Source organism: Penaeus japonicus, unplaced genomic scaffold, assembly GCF_977035675.1.
Source record: "Penaeus japonicus unplaced genomic scaffold, GWHDUDI00000001_assembly GWHDUDI00000025, whole genome shotgun sequence".
NCBI lineage: Eukaryota > Metazoa > Arthropoda > Malacostraca > Decapoda > Penaeidae > Penaeus > Penaeus japonicus.
The window spans coordinates 14,080,597-14,088,096 of record NW_028234427.1 but is presented as its reverse complement, the minus strand read 5'-3'; the positions used below and the strand labels follow the sequence as shown (position 1 = coordinate 14,088,096).

Sequence of the window (7,500 nt, the reverse complement as noted above, 5' to 3'; positions counted from 1 at the left end):
GCAGACGATTCTCTTAATGCGTGGTAAAGTTTCAGCGTGTGAAGTGTGGGACCCATGAATCTCAAATCAAGGTGACGCCTCACCAGGGCGATACTTCAGGGCGTCAGGGCGATCATCCGAAAGACAAATATACCTCCCGGACAAGAATCTCTCCTTGAACTACCAAACTAAACTCTCTTGTCCACACAAGACACCGAAAACCTCTTAGGGTCAGGGAGGCTTGATAGAGAGAAGAGAGTAGAAGGATTTAGTAAATAGATGGCTCCCGGTCAGCTGAGATCTAGTTGGCAGTTTTCAACCGTTTCACAAATACAGCCGCACGGTTCTTTGGCAGGCGTCCACGTAATGAAACGCGGCCGTGTTTATCCGTAGATTTTACAGATGACAGACATTTTACCTATATAATGGGCACAGGAAGACGTCAGCAGTGATGCAAGACGAAGAAGAATTGGAGAGCGGGAAAAAACGACTTAGAGGGAAAAAAAAGAAAATGATTAGTGGATACAGATAAAAAACGGAATATCTGTCGTTACGTATGGAAGGAAATCATTCAGTGAAAATCGGATAGGCAGTTAAGCACAAGAGCAGTCTTGGTAAACAGGACGTTGATGAATTAGATGAAGTAAGACGGAGAGAGGAGAGAGAAAAAAGGGATTAAAGGGAAAAGAAGAGAGAGAGAGAAAGAGAAAGTGCGTGTGCTTATGTGCGTCTCAGCTCAGAGAGAAAGGAAAAAACCCTAGGGATAATTTAGATCTTTGCATCGAAATAAATCTTTTTAATCTTCCTCCCTCTCGTCGTCAATACAAGGATCAGATTTCCAAGTCGTTCATTATAGTTTTGTTAACTTGGCAACGTATATCTCATGCTCTTTACGACAGAAAGTTTCGTCATATCACATGACCCTTAAGAGCATCGTTTGTCAACCGAATGGTCTGGTTTATTACATACATATATTCATAAAACACCTTTACGAACACTTTGGAAGGGAAAGAAAAGTGGAAATGGGACGACTGGCGTTTGCACTACTGCTCGTTCATTAGTTTGAAGCATTTTTTTTATCTATTTATTTCCCTGCTTTATTTGTCTGAATATCTATCTTGGTTGCAAAGGGAAGAAATGATACTGCGTCTTTCTCATTAGCGGACTCCCTTCGTCAGCAAAGGCAACCTGTTGCAAGAATGCGTCTGCTTTTGCAGAGACGTATTTGATTATCTATAATTCAGAAAGACAAATATTGATCCATATTTCAGAAAGACAAATATTTATCTATAATTCAGGAAGACAACCATTGATCTATAATTCAGAAAGACAACCATTGCTCTATAATTCAGAAAAAAAAAGAATATTTACCCCGGAGGCTGACGCAAGACTGAGGCTTAAGTGCCAAGGCGGATGGGCTGCGACCTTTCAGTCTTCCAGTCGAGCAGAGATTCGAATAGAACTACTTTTGTTTCTTGATCGGGTCGGAGATGAGGAGAGATGCTGCGAAGGGAATCAGCCATGGCCGAACTGTGTGATTGAAGTGAATGTGTGTGTGTTTGTTTGTATGTACATGTGTGTGTGTAAATATATAATATTGATGATAATCATACAAATGATGGTAGTAGTGATATTAGTAATAACAGCAACGATCCTATTAATGATGGTAACGATTATGGTAATGATAGCTGGCAATTGTAATGACAATAATGAAAATGTTGAAACTAGAAAAAAACATAAGTAATATTGTTGACATAACAGCAGCAATGTTACTCATAATAGTAGTGATAATATAAATGGTTGCAATATTAATACCAATAACACTATCATCCTCACTACCATTAGGGAGTCCCAACCTAACTTAACCCGAACAGGGAGTCCTTCGGTTCCCGAGTTCCCCAAGGCCCTCTCGGCTCAGTCCTTCGTCCCCAAGGACTCCCCACACTAGGATTTGTCTCTTCGTGTGATCCCCCAGCGGAGCGTATGTCATCCTAATGGCCTGGTATATTACATGCATATATTCATACAACCTCCTTGTTCTGCAATGGGTCAGGAAAGGTTGGTTGTTGAGATGTTTGTATGAGTTTGCTTTCGGGTCATGGTGTGGACATTGCGTGTGTGTGTGTATGCGTGTGTGTGTGTGTGCATTTGTGTGTGTTTGTATGTGTGTGTGCATTTGTGTGTGTTTGTACATTTCTGTGAGTGTATGTGTGCGTGTGTTTGTGCGTGAGTGTGTATTTCCATGTGTTTGTGTGTGCGTGCGTGTATATGCATGTATGCATGCATGTATGTATGTGCGCGCGCGTGTAGGTCCGTGCAAGTGTATGATTATGCGAGAAGGAAATCGTATTGCAAAGCCCCGTCCCCGCTTCGCGTCCCTGAAAAGGCCCAAATTGGTGTTGTGCATTAGACTCAATATTCAGGAGATTTGAGTTAATTCGCCGTTCAGGTTTGGGATTCCGTCTCGGCATTAGTCGTCACGGAATTGGATTAGTGAGCCGTTCCAAGGCGCGCCGGATCTCGTCTCTGTTTTTTTCCTGATTTGCGGTCCGCCATATTCCTATGCACGGCCGTCTCCCCTCCTCTATGCATTTTCCCTTCCCTTTTCCAAGTCTGTTTTCTTTGTCTTTCCCCTCTGATTCCTTCTTTTTATTTTTTATTTTTTTAAAGGTTGGATGGGGTTACTTTATTTGATTATCGCGTTCAATTTGTGTTTTACCTCTCTATTCTCTCTCTCTTTCTTTCTCTCTCTCTCTCCCCTCCCCCTCTCTCTCTCTCTCTCTCCCTCTCTCTCTTTCTCTCTCTCTCTCTCTCTCTCTCTCTCTCTCTCTCTCTCTCTCTCTCTCCCCTCTCTCTCTCTCTCTCTCCTCTCTCCCCCCCCCTCTCTCTCTCTCTCTCTCTCTCTCTCTCTCTCTCTCTCTCTCTCTCTCTCTCTCTCTCTCTCTCTCTCTCTCTCTCTCTCTCTCTCTCTGTGTCTCTCTGTCTTTCTCGCTCCCTTTCTCCCTCTCTTTTTACCACAATACTATTTCCTTCAAAGCACTTCCTCACATACATTTTTTTTTCTCACGAGAAAATCCTTGCGGGCGTACGCAGGCGGCCGAAACAATAAAGCGAGGAGGCGACACGAGTCCCCGTGGGCAGGAGAGGATGCAGGGGGGGGGGGGTATTCGGGATCGCATCTAGCCCAATCTTCATAGCAAATGCCCACCGCTTCGTCTCCCAGCGGCTGCGTTTAATTGAGGCTCCCGAGTGGCGGTTCTACGGAAACGGATTAGCGAAGGCTGAGAGCGAGGAGATTGAAGTATATTTGAACCTGCGGGGACTTGGGGTCTACCGGGAGGGGTATGGAGGGTGATAAGAGGAGGGGGGGGGTGAAGGGCAGAGGGGTAGGAGGTAAGGGGAATGGGTAGAGAGAGAGGGGTGCTGAGGGGAAGGGGGTAGAAGAGCAAGGACTGAGGGAAAGGGGTAGAGGGAGGGGCGCTGAGGGGAAGGGGAATAGAAGCAGGGGGTGAGTATGAGCGATCTGAGGGGTAGGGGTTGATGATGAGGGGAAGAGGGATAGAGGGTAAGAGACGGGAGCAAGAGAGTGGGGAGGAGGGGGGCTGTGAACGAGGAAGAGGGGAAGAAGAGGCCTTGATTGAGGGATATTAAACGATTGAGGAAAAACGCGCAGATGGGAGAGACCAGAGCATTCAGACGAACATATGACAGTGAAAGAACGGATGAATAAAGGCCATAGAGATAGAAAGAAGCGAAAATTATGAAATGAAACAAAAAACAAAAACAGAGAACATTGAGGGAAAGAGGGTGACAGGCTCGGAGAGAGAAATGGAAGCACGTGAAAAAGAGGAGCAAGATTTATAGCAGGATTCTGGACAAAGAAAAGAAGGCGGAATGCATCTTTTGTACTGTAAGAGCAAAAAAAAAGTTATTTTACAAGTGAGTTTGATTTTCGTGTTATATTTTATTTCAAGGGATAATAAATATAGTGAGTATAAAATAAACGTGTTAAAGACAAACCGGCAAGAAAGAGCACGAGGTTGCTTTCACAGGCAAGCGGTCGAAAGCAAGGGAAGGGAAGGACGTCCATTGCTCGTTGCGGTGGAGACTCCTATTTAATTCCAGACATAATTTCCTGCCTCCCTCGACGCAACGTCCCCGGAGATAGCAGCGGTCTTGCCTTCATGTGACCGAGGTTCTCCCCTTCCCTGACCGAAACCCCAACCCCGTGGTTCGAAAAGCACCAAAGCACACTCGACCCCCTGCCGTGATTTATTGCTTGCTTTCTGCTTGAATGCTGAATGTTCGAGTGTCTGCAGGTTGTCCCAACTTTAGGGTCGGACTTTTGGCTCTTTGTATTTTTTTCGAACTGGTAAAAAAAGGAAAAACGAAGGGAGGGGAAATGCTGAACAACAACATATGGCGACAGGGACTTGCCGCGAGTCAGTGATTAAAAGTGAAGTTGCTGCAATTGATTTCTGCAAACCAATTTTCACGTTTGCATTTGAATGGTTTCCCGTGTGGAAGTCATTCTTGAGTGGGATATTGCCAAGTGGAATGTGGAAAGCGTGGTATTGTGTTATTGAAAGGTCATTGCTTGCTTTGCATTATTTTTATGTTTTTATTTTAGCTTGAGATCCCCCCCCCCCTGCTCCTCCCTCGCTCTTCACCCTCCCCGCTGACAAATAATATAGTTCTAAATTTAGACCATGCAACTCTATGCATTGGAATAATGTTGAGAGGGTGCGTATTGCACAACCCTCGTCGTTAGACAGACTGCGCTATATTCTAATGAACGTGAATATAGAGAGTATTGCATGGTTAATTGCAGATGAAATTCGGTCCTATGATAGAAGGCAATTCTTACGGCTTCCCCTGGCTCACTCGCGGGATTTCTGCTCTATTCTTTATGCAAACGACCTCAAAATTATCCAGAATGTTTTAGTATCATTTCCACCTTTTATGTCGTTGGGGGATGGAGCGAGAAGTGCCATTGTTGCCTCGAAAGGGATATATTGTACATGTGGCTGTGTGGATGTGCCTGTGCGAATGTGCTTGTGTGGATGTACCAATACAGATGTGCTTGTGTGGATGTGCTTGTGCTTATGTGCCTGTGCTGATGTGACTACGTGGATGTCCTTGTGCTGATGTGCCTGTGCGGATGTACCAATGCTGATGTGACTACGTGGATGTCCTTGTGCTGGTGTACTAATGCGGATGTACCAGTGTAGATGTGCCTGTGCGTGTCTCGACCTGACAGCTTCGAGCCAGGGATTAGAGCCACAAGCCTCACCCGGCAGAGTAGAGCAGCCGCTTGATTTTCCTCCCGTGACCAAACAGCCGTGACCGAAGCCTAGTGGGCCAGGCCTCGCAAGGGGAGACCGTGGCTTTATTGGGTCCATCGGCCAGGGCTCACGTCGCGACCGAATGTCCAGCTGTGTCCCAGTTTGCATTCGGCGCCGAGCAATTCCTGTCAACGGAGGAAGGCACGGGTTGGGCGGGAGAAATAAAGCTTTGGATTTGGTGAGAGGGAGGGAGGGAGGGAGGGAGGGAGGGAGAGGGAGGAAGGAGGGATGGAGAAAGGGAGAGAGGGAGGGGGGAAAGGGGAAAGGAGAGGGAAGGGAGGAAGGAAAAGAGGGAGAGGGAGAGGGAGAGGGAGGGAGAAGGGAAGGGGAAAGGAGAGGGAAGGGAGGGAGGGAGAAAAGGAGAGAGGGGGAAGGAAAGTGAGAAAGGGGGAGGGAGCGATGGAGAGGGAGGGAGAGAAGAAGAGAGAGAGATAGAGATAGAGACAAATCCAGAGACAGAGATAGGTAGATAGAGGGAGAGAGATAAGTCTATAAAACTACGACGATTTGATTATGATTCACGTTGTGTATTATATATCGTTTAGAACACACACAGACACACACATGCACATACACATACAGATACAGTCATAAACAGACGACGGCGAATGGTAAAATATACACACAGGGTCTACCTTGAACGCTAACTAACAAGACGAATCTCTCTCCTCGGCAAAAGCGCTGCATCACCGAAGCTCCCGTGTTGTTGCATAAGGCTGTGGCAGCGAGACGCGTATGTATTATTACCTGTGGGCAGCTGGTGAGGCCATGAGGTCATCTCGCAGCCGGGGAAAGGTGGACATTTTGGCCGCCGAATGATCACGTGACTCGTCGGCGCGTTCTTGGCCTCAGATGGAGATGCTTTCGAGGCAACACGTGTTATCCAGCATCACCGGTCACGTGATGTTGGTGCGCGAGGAGGTTGCCGACGAGATCAGGTCATCCGCCCCCCCCCCCTTCTACCCCATGACGTCGAAATGGGAACTCCTTTGCATCCCCCCCACCCCGTGACGTCAAAATGGGAACTCCTTTGCTGCATTCGGCAGCGCAAGAGGGGGGGGGGGGGTTACCGAGCTTAGAACCGAAGGGTGGAATTGAATAAAAAATCATCTGAATTTCAGGTCACCCAATGAGAACTCCTTTGCATCCCCCCCACCCTATGACGTCGAAATTGGAACTCCTTTGCACCCCCCCCCCCCACCCCAGGACGTCGAAATGGGAACTCCTTTGCACCCCCCCCCCCACCCCAGGACGTCGAAATGGGAACTCCTTTGCATTCGGCAGTGCAAGGGGGGGGGGGGGGATTACCGAGCTTAGAACCGAAGGGTGGAATTGAATAACAAATCATCTGAATTCCAGGTCACCCAATGGGAGCTCTGATCATAACACAACAAGAAGAGGAAGAGGAATCCTAACGAGAGATATATATTTTTTATGCGGGGAAATTTGATTTAGTTTTCCCTCGTATGTTGGTTAGGTTGCATGTTCATAACGTATGATTTCTATCAATTCTGTTCTATTTCTCTATTCGACTCTTGTTGGCAGTTTTAGGGACTAGAAGGGAATCTGTTAATAACTTACATGCATTTAGTCTCGCTGTGAGCTTTGTCGTCGCAGCTATTCTGTTCAATTCGTGTTCATCAAATTTACGATGAAAAGGGATAATATAGGAGAAGGGTTTCCCATTTACTACTCCTATTTTGATTTGGGGGAGGCCATAATTTCTCGTGATTTTTAGAACAGGAGGTCCGTATCAAATCAAGTATATGACAACCTGAATGAACTGCAGTTGCAATGCACTTATGCTCAGGATAATGCGTATCATCAATTTATCGCTTCAACGACCCGTTAGCTATGATTAACGAGCACTGATTGCAGAATAAAAGATGTGAACTAAACGTAATGACACAGTACGAATATTGTTCATGATTGTCAGTTTCCAAATTAATGCCATTTTATCATGTCATAAATTTTGTGTGTTTATTTGCCCCCTCTTTCTCTCTCTCTCTCACTCTATCTATCTGTCTATCTCTTTCTCTCAATCTTATACTCTCTCTCTCTCTCTCTCTCTCTCTCTCTCTCTCTCTCTCTCTCTCTCTCTCTCTCTCTCTCTCTCTCTCTCTCTCTCTCTCTCCCTCCCCATAAATTTTACGTGTCCATGTACCTCTTCCACCTC

General features: G+C 46.2%; 1 protein-coding gene across 1 annotated transcript in view; it reads left to right on the top strand.

Moving 5' to 3' along the window:
• The window catches only part of LOC122246203 (rho GTPase-activating protein 45), a 258,137-nt gene that overhangs the window by 130,291 nt on the left and 120,346 nt on the right, over positions 1 to 7,500 (top strand). The gene's annotated exons all lie outside the window — the stretch shown is intronic.